The sequence below is a fragment of the Triturus cristatus genome, chromosome 2_1, assembly GCF_964204655.1.
Source record: "Triturus cristatus chromosome 2_1, aTriCri1.1, whole genome shotgun sequence".
Taxonomy (NCBI): Eukaryota; Metazoa; Chordata; class Amphibia; order Caudata; family Salamandridae; genus Triturus; species Triturus cristatus.
The window spans coordinates 78401606-78414071 of NC_140581.1; positions in this window are offsets into that span (position 1 = coordinate 78401606).

Below are 12466 nucleotides of genomic sequence, written 5' to 3' on the forward strand. Positions count from 1 at the left end.
CCCAAGAGATGGATTTAAAAGTGGATTTATGCTGTTCCTCAGTGATAGGTTTTTTAGCAGAGTCACGGTACTCTCAGTCCCACTATTGCCCAGGATGTGTCAATAGGTGGGAATCCATATGTTAGATTCAAATGCCCTCACACACCTTTGCAGGTGTCATGCTTCATCATATGGGCTGCTCCTCGTGGGGTCGGCGGTGCAATACCCCACGGGCTCCCTATAGTAGGGGCACTTTGTCGGAGATCTTTTATCCAACAGCCGTATGGTGAAGTGCGGGTGTGGGGCCAGAACTGTGTAGATGTGGTATAGTGGTTAAAATAGGATTGGGAGTACCTAGAGGGGCAATTTTATTCTGGGGGCCCCTACCCTAAGTAAAAACAGAGAAAGAAGCACTCAATTGAGTATTAAATCTCACGTAATGGTGTTCTTGTTAAAGCGTGTGGGTCAACATGTTTCTCGCTGTGTGTTTAAATCAACTTGCGATTCTTCAGGACCAAAATAAGTGAACTATCTACATCTAAGGTTTGTGGCATCAAGTATTACTCACAACATTAGTGTCTGTTACTAAATGTACCTGTTTGTAACCTGGAACTACCTGTTGTGGGAGACAAAAATTGTAGAAGTATCATTTATAGAGATGCTATGCATCACAAGCATAGACAAGGTTACATCGTGACTATACAAACCTAAGTTAAAATGTGTGGTGAACACAAAAGCGTTATGAGGACAAATAAAAGACAGTACGTTTTAAAACAAGTGGTGAGTCTCCACAGTGAGCTATAGTGACTATTGGCCCCTGTGGAAAAACATTGTTAAGACAGAAGAAACGCGTTACTTACCTGTAACAGCAGTTATCCAGTATTGGTGTCTTTCATAGATTCACATGCCTGAATCATTCCCCGTCGTCGAGACGGGAGCCTCCGGTACATAGAAAAGTAATGTCCTATAGACATACATAGAGAAAAATAGGCCTAAGGGCCTCCCCTTAGTAGCCTATCCTTGTCCTTATGTAAAAACGACCAAACTCTTAGAGCCAGCCAATCAGCTATCACCTCCCTCTAGAACCTTCCTGACAGGAGCCTCAGTCCCTCAGATTTTCGTACGCACCAAGCTAGGTAGGCGTAATACAGTTAGAGAGAGACGTGAGTCCTTCCAGGGGAGGCGGGAGGGTTGCATGTGAATCTATGAAACACACCAATACTGGATAACTGCTGTTACAGGTAAGTAACGCGTTTCTTATCCAGTATTAGGGGTGTCTTTCATAGATTCACATGCCTGAATCAGAGTAGTCAGCAATACATTATGCACATTTCTGATGTAATCATGCCATATAGTCATTTTAGATAATACACATATTACCATGCGAGTTTGAAACATTGGCATACATCAATATATCATAGCAGCAAGAGATGTGCATACCAGGATGGCGGGATGTTGGAAGGCTCACCTCACTGGAATAGATGGCGAAGCACTGCCTGGCCCACTGCTGCATCCTTCATAAGTTCAGCATCCAGGCAGTAGTGTCTGGAGAAGGTGTGCGGTGACTTCCACGTCGCCGCTCTACATATGTCCAAAATCGGCACTCCAGCGAACAGCGCTGCTGATGTGGACATCGCTCTGGTGGAATGCGCTTCCACCCTAGCTCTCAAAGGCCGTCCGGCCCCGTCATGGCAGAATGCTATCGCTGAGGAGATCCACCGTGAGATGCTCTGTTTCGTTAGAGGCATACCCATCCTTGGCCTACTGTAGGCCACAAATAGCTGTGATGACTTCCTGAAGCTCTTTGTTTTGTCTATGTAAAACTTTAGACACCTTTTGAGGTCCAAGGAATGTAGCGTCCTTTCTGCTGCGGTGGTAGGGTTTGCAAAGAAGGAACGTAGAACCATCGGTTCATTAAGGTGAAAGTCTGAAGGCACTTTCGGTATGAACTTGGGATTTGTCCTCAGCACCACCCTGTCCTGTTTGAACTGCATGAAGGGTTCCTGAATGGATAGAGCCTGTAGCTCGCTGACTCTCCTGGCAGATGTTAGAGCGAGCAGCAGAGCCGTTTTACATGAGATGTACTTGATGGATGCTCGATGAATGGGCTCAAAAGGGTGCTTCATGAGTTGGTTAAGGACTAAATTGAGGTGCCATGTCGGTGGGACCCGTCTAGTTCTTGGGAAGGATCTATATAGTCCCTTTAGGAACTGCTTGATAAGCCTACTGGACCAGAGAGACGCTCCTTTGTAAGTCCTGGTGAATCGTGAAATGGCCGCCAGATGCACCTTTATGGATGCGTGCGCCAATCCTGACTGTGCCAAGTGTAGTAGATATGGCAATATCTGTTCGGGTGTGATATGGAGTGGTCTCAGGCCTTTCTCTAAACACCATGTGCAGAATCGTTTCCATTTTAGAGAGTAGGTTTTGTTGGTACTGACCGCTCTTGCTTTTGCCAGCACGTCCCTGCATTCCTGCGGGATGTTTAAATGACAGAACTCTCTGTGCTCAGGAGCCAGGCCGATAACCTGAGCGATTGCAGGCTCGGGAATTGCACCTGCCCGTTGGACATTGTCAGCAGGTTCGGGTGCTGGTTCAGACGAATCAGTGTCCTGATGGAGAGGCGATGAAGATCCGAGAACCAGTGCTGCCTCGGCCAGAACGGGGCAATTAGGATCAGGGTACAGGGCTCCGCCTTCATCTTCCTGAGAACCCTGGAAATCATTGGAAACGGTGGTAAAGCGTACGCAAATACGCTGAACCAACCTATGGAAAAGGCATTTCCGAGTGACCTTGGTTGGGGACGCCAGCTTGCGTAGTTTGGGCATTTGGCGTTCTCCTTGGTGGCAAACAGGTCGATTCCTGGGACTCCCCATTCTGAGAATATGTGAGCCAGCGTACCCTTGTCGAGCTCCCATTCGTGGGAGAGGGATTTCTGTCTGCTTAGGGCGTCCGCAATGGTGTTGTCCTTGCCCGGGACATAGTCCGCCCTGAGCGTGATCCCATGGAGTACAAGCCAGTTCCAGACCTTTTGCGATTCGCGTGATAGAGTGAGCGAACGCGTTCCTCCCTGTTTGTTGAGATAGTGCATCGTCGTGGTGTTGTCCGTTCTGACGAGCACCTGGGAGTTCTGGATGCGTGATAAAAAGGCTTGCAGCGCCAGATACACGGCCCTCAGTTCCAGAAGATTGATATGGAGTTGCTTCTCCTGATCTGTCCATTTGCCGCTTACTTGGAGGTCCTCTAGGGCGGCTCCCCAGCCTTCCAGGGATGCATCGGTGGTGATCACCAGCGGTGCTGCTGGAAGTAGGAATGGCAGTCCTATAGACAAATTCTTGTGATTTCTCCACCATTCCAGGCTCTTGGATATTTGCGGTGTTATCCTCACAATGTCTTCGAACGAACCTGTACTCTGTGTCCATTGGTTCGTGAGGGCTTCTTGCAACGGACGCATCCTGAGTCTGCAGTGAGGGATGAGGAGTATACAAGAAGACATCATTCCTAGGAGTGATTTGTAGGTTCGAACTCTTAGGGGCTTCTTTGATGCCACAGCCGTGGCCAGAGATATTATTTTGTTTTTCCTTTCCTTTGAAGGAAATGCCCTTGCGCATTCCGTGTTCAAGGTCGCCCCGAGGAAGGTGATGCTTCTTGTTGGGGACATGCAGGATTTCTCGTGATTGAGAGTCAATCCTAGTTGTTGAAAAAGATTGGTGCAGGCGTTGGAGGATTCGGTCGCGCCTGCAGCTGAAGGTGCCTTTACCAGCCAAACGTCGAGGTAGGGGAAGACTTGGTGACCCATTTGGCGCAGGGAAGCTGCCACAGGTGAAAGGCACTTGGTGAAAATCCGCGGTGCGGATTTGAGGCCAAACGGGTAGGACTCTGAATTGGTAGTGCTGTCCTGCCACCTCGAATCTCAGAAATTTTCTGTGCCCCTTGAGTATCGGGATGTGGTAGTAGGCATCCTGGAGATCCAAAGATGTCATGAAATCTCCTTTTTCTAGAATGCCTAGTATTTCTTGGATCGTCACCATCCTGAATGACTGACTCTTCAGGAAAGAGTTGAGTGCCCTGAGGTCTAGTATGGGCCTCCACTTTTTCTCCTTCTTGCGTATAAGAAAGAAGCGGAATAGAATCCTTTCCCTCTTTGAGACGATGGAACTCGCTCGATCGCTCCTTTCTTCAACATCGCAGATATTTCTTGGAGCAGCAGTCGTAGATGTTTGTGCGGAAACCTGCGGGGAGGGGTTGCAGGTGGGATGGTGGTGAATTCCAGGGATCTTATTAATTGGAGTACCCAGCGATCTGTGGTGATGAAATGCCAATTTTCTAGGAAATGGGTCAATTTTCCTCCAATCTTTAATGAGGGATATAGTTGCTGGACTGGCTGGAGTAATTGGTCACTGGCGTCCGCCAGTGCCCCTCTTCTGGTTTTTGCCCCTGAAGTTTGATCTCCCATAAGAAGTCTGACGACCTTGTTGCTGCTTCTGTTGGTACTGGGATTTATTCTGGTAGGAATAAGAGGACCTATTTTGATAGGATCCCCTGTAGGAGGACTGGCCCCTGGATTTGTTGCCTCAAAAGGACTGATTCCTTGCCTGCAAAGTACCAAGTGCTCTAGCAGTATCAGTGTCTTTCTTGATCGCTTGGAGCGCCTCGTCAATCTTGTCCTCGAAAAGGTGTTGGCCGTCGAAGGGCATGTCCAGCACCTTCGTCTGCACCTCTTGCCTGAATGATGTTGCCTTAAGCCATCCCTGACGGCGCAGGACTGCTGCCCCAGCTAGTTGTCGAAAGCCCGTCATGGCCACATCTATGGCACAATCAATGATCTCAGCTGCCGAGGTTTGGCCCTCCGTAAGCAGTGCCTTGACCTCCTCCTGAACTGTGTTTGGCAGTTCCGCTATATATGGGGCTATATCTTCCCAAAGCTGGCGGTTATAACGCCCTAACAGGGCTATGGAGTTGGCCACCTTGATGGTCATGGCCGATGTCGTAGTAAACCTTTTACCGATTGTGTCCAACTTCCTGCCTTCCCTGTCCGGTGGGGCTGACAGAGGAGAGGAAGGGTTGCGAGAATTCTTTTGGGCCGCCTGGGTTACGACCGAATCTGGTTTCGGGTGCCCATTAAGGCAAGCTGGCGCCGTGGTTGGAGCCTTGTATTTTATATCCAGGCGTGGAACAACCGCAGGTACAGAGGCCGGCGTCAGCATCAGTTTCTTTCCCTGGTCCCAGAGAAAGTCTATTATTGGGATCGACTTCGTTGTCTTCTTTGTTTGCTCCTTGAAGTCATGTAAGAAGCACTCGGTCTCAGTCGATTCCATCACCATATGAAATCGCTTCGCTGCTCTTCCCACTATTCTATGGAAACCGCCAATGTCCACTGGCGGTGAATCTGCTTGGAGCGGTTGCGGTGAAGCTGGGGCAGAGATGCCACATACTCTTCCTCCTCATCGTGATCCGTCTGGTCTTCTTGGACTTCCCCCTCTTCCATTTCTTCAGCCTCCTCATCTGATGATTCTATCACCTGAGGTGGCACTTTCTCATGGCGGACCGGAGTAGTTGGCCGTGTCTGTTTTGGGGCTGCCACTGGTGTATTTGTAGTAGGCGTCGGGCCCCCTGTCTCAATTGCCGGTGATTCCGGGAAACGTTGTTTGTAGTCCCGGATAAGGTGTTTGAGGTCATTTACAATTGAAATGGGAAGGCATACCATCGGGGTGACCTCCGTGCGAACCTGAGCTCGGAAAGGGTGTTCCTGGTAGCTCATCTCCTCCTGTTCTTCGTCCGTGCTCTGACATTTCACGTGAAGTTCTGAAGGGGAAGTAGCCTGATCCAGGAGTTCTTCTTCAGATTCCTCACTCTGGAGAATCTCCATAGGCAAATGAGTTTGCACCTTACTTGGTGACATTGTTTCTGGTGTAATCTGCTTCTTGGTCAGTTTGCCAGACACAGAATCTTTTGCAGGATCCCCTGCCGTCGTCTGTGGTGTTGTCGAAGGTGGTAGGGTCATAGACGACGTTTCTATCAGCTTGGATTTCTTCCATGGCTCAGTAATGACCATGGTCGACGACGATTCCTCCGTCGACGATACCCTCGTCGACGGCATGACCTTCGTCGACGGTGCCCCCGTAGACGATATTTTCTTCGTCGACGATGCTTTCGTCGACGATGCGCTCATCGACGATTCATTCGTCGTCGACGCCTTCGTCGTCGACGTCTTCGTCGTCGATGTCTTCGTCGTCAACCCTCCCGTCGACGGGGGGCTCTTCATCGATGATGTCGTCGTCGACGGGGCAATCTTCGTCGTCGACGAGCTTTTGGACGTCGACGACGGCTTCAACAGTATTATAGATGGAATAGGTTTACCTGCTGACGACGATGAAGGAGTGGTCGTCGTCGACGAGAAGACTGACGACGCTGTCGTCGTTGACACAGTTGTCGTCGCTGTGGAGACATAAACTGGCGCCCCAACTCTTTTTTGCGCTGAGGAGGATGTCGCAAGTTTGCTGGCCGACTGGGTAGGCTTCTTAAAAGCCTGAGAATCCTTTTCAGACACTGAAGATTTTGACGATCTTGCCTCTGAAGACTTCTTTTGTGCCTTCATAGGAGGAGTGTCTGAGGGGCCAGGAGACGCCACTCTTGGCCTCTTCAGGGAGACTTCAGAGGTCCTTGAAAAGCTTCCCTCTGAGGATACCACACTCTCCCTCTCCTTAAGCCTGTCCAGCCAGATGAGCAGACGACCTTCTCTGTCCCTCAAGGTCTTGTGAGGGAAAGACCTACATATCTTACAGTCTTTAGGTATGTGGTCAGGATAAAGGCAATATAGGCAGAGGTCATGCTTGTCGTCCACATGTAGCCTTTTCTTCCCACATGAAGAGCAGGCCCTGAAAAGGGCTTTCTTCTGGGATTCAGACATGCCAGAATTTTGAAGAAATAAATCACTCACTGCAGTGATAAGTGGCTTGAAGTAATCCTGTTCAAGTTTTTGAAGAAAGAACTCACTTTTAAAAGTGAACAAGTTGGTTTTGAAGAGATCCTGAGGAGAACTCAGGCTGGAGACTCCCTAGCACAACGTGCGGTAGAAAATCTGAGGGACTGAGGCTCCTGTCAGGAAGGTTCTAGAGGGAGGTGATAGCTGATTGGCTGGCTCTAAGAGTTTGGTCCTTTTTACATAAGGACAATGATAGGCTACTAACGGGAGGCCCTTAGGCCTATTTTTCTCTATGTATGTCTATAGGACATTACTTTTCTATGTACCGGAGGCTCCCGTCTCGACGAGGGGGAATGATTCAGGCATGTGAATCTATCAAAGACACCCCTAATACTGGATAAACACATAATCCTGGACTCACCCAAAAAGTATGGTCCCTAGTCATCAACAGTACCCGATAGATTCACGCACAAGACATAGCTCCTGTGTGTGATGGACTGGTAAAAGGAAGGAGAACAATATATATACTGCAAACAAACTATCTCTGTATTGTTTTAATCACATCCATTCAATGTCATAAGGAATCTAATCTGCAATGGATCTGTCATCAATGTGGCGGAATCCTTATCCTGCCAACTATTATGTGGTAGTTTAATTGAAGGGTACACATCACTAAAGTGTTCAATTGAGAGCGGAACTCATTGCTGTAGTGTAACGATGATTTGATTGGTGTTGTTGAGTAGAAGGAGTTGGTTGATCACATAAGATGACCTTCTATAATCGTTGTGGTTAACACTGATATCTGTTTAAGAAACTAGTGCAGTTTGTCAATGCCCGTTTGTAGCCCACCAACGACATGATAGTGTGTATTGGTGTATCACTAAGGGTGTTGACATAAAAACGTTAGGATTGACGCGAGGTCTCATCGCGTTAGGAAGAGAACCAACGTTTAGTCGCTTTTTTGTTAAAAACACGACTATTGCATCGTGGTAAAAGGTTCAGGACCTTAGGGTGTGTTAAATGATGGTGGTGCTGTTGATGCTCATTGCATGTTATTATTGCCCCTCGTAATAAGAATCTTCGTAATCAAGTTGCATGGATGTGATTAAAACAATACAGAGATAGTTATATTTGCAGTATTGCACCGCCGACTCCACGAGGAGCAGCCCATGTGATGAAGCATGACACCTGCAAAGGTGTGTGAGGGCATTTGAATCCAACATATGGATTTCCACCGATTGACCCATCCTGGGCAATAGTGGGACTTTATCTGTCCCGAATGGCACTTCAGCATGTATCTGTCATGCGGAGTTGGGCCTCTCCTTTATTTCAGACTTAATTAAGCTTGAGCCTGTGCTGCTATGGCACAGACTCTGAACAAAAGAAGAGACAAAATTAAATAGAGACATCATTTTGGATGTTATGAAATTGGATGGGGCCCTGAGGATTCCATGTATAAGCTATGTTCGTAAATTCTTACAAGATCTTGATTACCTAGAGTACTTTACTAATCCCAGTGTCATCAGGGAAATAACTAGGAAGGATTTAAAAGCAACGGGCGTGTCATTGCTAGACACTGCCAGACTATCATCTGAAATTGTAATAACTTCTGTCCTAGACAATCAACTGGTTTTAATTACTTTTAATATTCAACCCTACCTCACCTTTGTCCTGAGTGAATATGACAGGTTCCTACTAATCCGATTTCGACTGGTGGTTGTGCCCCTGTGATAACATCTCTAAGCAAACTACGATCCATGTCACTTTTTTCAGTAGATATTATTCTTATGCCAGAAGAATGAGTATAGTCCCCGAGTTAAAATGGTTTGGGCTTCGTCAATGTCGACCTGCCCTTCTGGCAATACAACAACTTGACAATGTGCACAGTGTTTTTAGGATGGTAATCTTTCTGAAAAAAGTTCTGTGTCAAAGAAAACAAATGCTTCTCTGCTGATTGGCTTCTTTTTTAATTCTTGGAAAGCTGATTGAGTTTAATAATGTTTTATCTTCTTTCTGTAAATGTATTTTTATATGAATTTTTATATAAGAAATGTTGTTACTATGTTTTTATGATTGTTTGTCCACAATCAAATAAAGCTTTATTGATTTGCTTTGATTTGACAACTCAGCAAAATGGGGAGAGGATGTAGCCTTAAGGCTATAGCGGTTGACCTCGGAGCTGGGGGACTGGGTTCGAGTCTTAGCAACAACGCTCAACATCCTGTGATTCTGGGAAAATCACTTAATCTCAATGGGCCTGATTCACAGAACTAACTTAAGACAAAATCCTAAACCTACTACCATTTTGGTATTCACAGAAGGCACTTACTCATTTTGGTATTCACAGAAGGCACTTACTCATTTCGGTATTCACAGAAGTTAGGAGTCCTAACTTTAGGACTCCTAAATGCCTTCTGTGAATACCGAAAGCCTTAAAATTAAGATTTTTCTCAGTTTAGTAGTAGTATAGTTAGGACTCCTAACTTTAGGACTCCTAAATGCCTTCTGTGAATACCAAAAGTCTTAAAATAAGGATTTTTCTCAATTTAGTAGTAGTAAAGTTAGGACTCCTACGTTTATGACTCCTAAATGCCTTCTGCGAATACCGAAAGCCTTAAAATTAGGATTTTTCTCAGTTTAGTAGTAGTATGGTTAGGACTCACAACTTTAGGACTCCTAAATGCCTTCTGTGAATACCAAAAGTCTTAAAATAAGGATTTTTCTCAATTTAGTAGTAGTAAAGTTAGGACTCCTAAGTTTAGGACTCCTAAATGCCTTCTGTGAATACCGAAAGCCTTGAAATTAGGATTTTTCTCAGTTTAGTAGTAGTAAAGTTAGGAGTCCTAACTTTTGGACTCCTAAACTGAGAAAAATCATAATTTTAAGACTTTCGGTATTCACAGAAGGCATTTAGGAGTCCTAAAGTTAGGACTCCTAACTTCTGTGAATACCGAAGTGAGTAAGTGTCTTCTGTGAATACCAAAATGAGTAAGTGCCTTCTGTGAACACAAAAATGGTAGTAAGTTTTGGATTTTGTCTTAAGTTAGTTCTGTGAATCGGGCCCCCTGTGCCTAACAAAAATGAATGTGTCCTTCTGTAACGAAACTGGTGCTCATGTAAAACGCTCTGATACCCGATGAGTAGGGTCTAGTTTGCGCTATATTAATTTAAAATAAAAACACTATTTACAACTATTTATGAAAAAAATGCAAATTGTATGTTACAATTCACATATGTTTAAAAAATGATACATTACTACTAAGCTAGGAGATTTATAGAGCACATGGCGACACAGAGGCAAACCATAGCTAGTTGAGAAGGAACTGTTCCACAAAGACTAGAGGTGCTATGTGAAAGTTAAAGGCTTACAAAGCCAGGTCTTAAGAAGTTTTTGAAAACTTAGTTCATTGTCCATGGACCAAATGACTAACGGGAAAGGAATTCCAGAATTTGGCCACATTAAAACAGAAATACATCCTCCGCATCTGGCTCTTGTGATGGTGTAAAAGGTAGTCAGGTGTGAGTTGGTGGATTCTAGTAGCCTTTTTGGGGTGCAGGGGATGACAAACTGGCATAGGATGGGCAGACCAGGCACATGTAAGGCTCTATGTGCAGTGCAAAGGGCTTTAAATTCAATTCTTTGGGCCACTGGTAGCCACTGGAGATCCACCAAACCTTGTCTGGCTGACTCAAACCTTGGGATCCCTAACAACATGTGTGTAGCAGCAGTCTGTACAACTTGTACATTTCACTGAACTGCCTTTGGGACCCCTAGGTACAGCGAGCTTCCGTAATCTAGGCGGGAGAGAATCAGTGTCTGTATTACAGGGCTTCTCGAAGACTGGGGGGGCAGGGGCAGAATCTTGCATGGCATAAGCAAGATTCAGAAGCAAATGGCTGATAGTTTGGTAACCTGTGTTTCGTGAAAATGGATTTATCCAGCCACACCCCTCGACTGTTTGTTGTAGTTTTAAGGGTGAGACATGCCAGTCAGCCATAGTCCAGTTGCGTAAGGGGGTTGTTCTAGAGGATCATAAGCTTGCTCTTAGCTCCATTCAACTTGAGAGAGGATATATTTATTCATCCAGCTGGTGACTCGCTCCAGATATGGTCCTGGAGTGGGAACGGGTGGATTGGAGTGCAAGAAGACCTGCTGGGCGTCATCCGCGTATAGAACTTTGGAAATCCCAAAGGGAGTTACTGTCTCCACCCTTGGTTGCAAATATACGTTAAACAACAAGGGGCTTAGGGATGACCCATGCAGAACTCCACAAGTAACCAGAAAGATCTCTGAGGAGTAGGACTTATGAAACCAGGAAGGACCTATACTTCAGGAAAGGGCCAAGCCAGCTCATGGCTTTTCTTACGACACTGGCCTTGCAAAGCCTATCCACGAGTGTGGTATGGTCAATGGTGTCAAGGGCAGCACTAAGATCAACCAGTGTAAAAACAGCCGTAACTCCTGGATCTAATCTCGTTGGCATCATCCACCACCACCAAAGGGTGGTTTCAGTACTGTGTTTGGGCCGAAAATGGATTTGAAAATGGTGTGTGAAGGAGTTGGCTTCAATAAAATCTGAGTTATACCTATTAACATATTGTTCTACTATTCTACTAATGCCTGGAAACAGGGAAATTGGACAAAATATCCCCCAGAATGTAGAGTCAAGATTAGGTTTTCTGAAGATGGCTGGAAGAATCATACATTTTATTGATCCATTCCAAGTTCTCCAATGTGCCTTTATCAACATGGTGGTATATCACTATCACAATGTTTTTGTTATTATCCCAGTGAAAATCTTCAAGAATCTTTCTTTACTTACAATCCATATTATTATTCTGCAGTGTATATGCTCTCTGAGTTCACTGGGTCCTGTTGGGTCTCCATGTTGCTACCTTTACTTCTTATTCTACATCTTTATTTCATGTGTTCTTTGTCTTTTGTTTAGGTGACCATTTTCGCCAAGGAAGCCATATCTACATTTGATATTTTTCAAGACAGTCATATCAGGTTTCTAATCAGACAAATGTCCTGCTATCTGCTCATAGTGTGCAATTTACGGGGCAGGTGTAGAGAAGGTGATCTCCTCTCAACCCCTCCTGGAATCATGCCACCACTGATCACATTAGAATGAGTTTCTGTAACTGTTGTCTGTTTCTGTCATTGCCAGACTGGGAGTGTAGGAAAGTAGGATCTGCTCCTTATGGTTACCCACACTTTTTGCTAAATGTGATAATGGTTTTGACTAGTCTGACTGGGATCCTGCTAATCTATCTGCTTTCTCCCTAAACTGTTATGTTATGTACTTAGGAACACTCCAGATTGGATACTGAGGTATCCTCGTCAGTCCCTAGTATATGGTACCCATGTACCCAGGGCATAGGTACCCCAGAGGCCTCCCTTGAGCTAAAGCATGTAATATGCCACCCATGAGAGACCGTGGAAAATGGGACTATATGCCTGCCATTGCACCCTTAGTAAGTTGGTGCATGCACCACTTACTTAAGATATAGGTTTACTATATTTAAGGGTCACTGCACTTAAAACCTATAAGACACTCC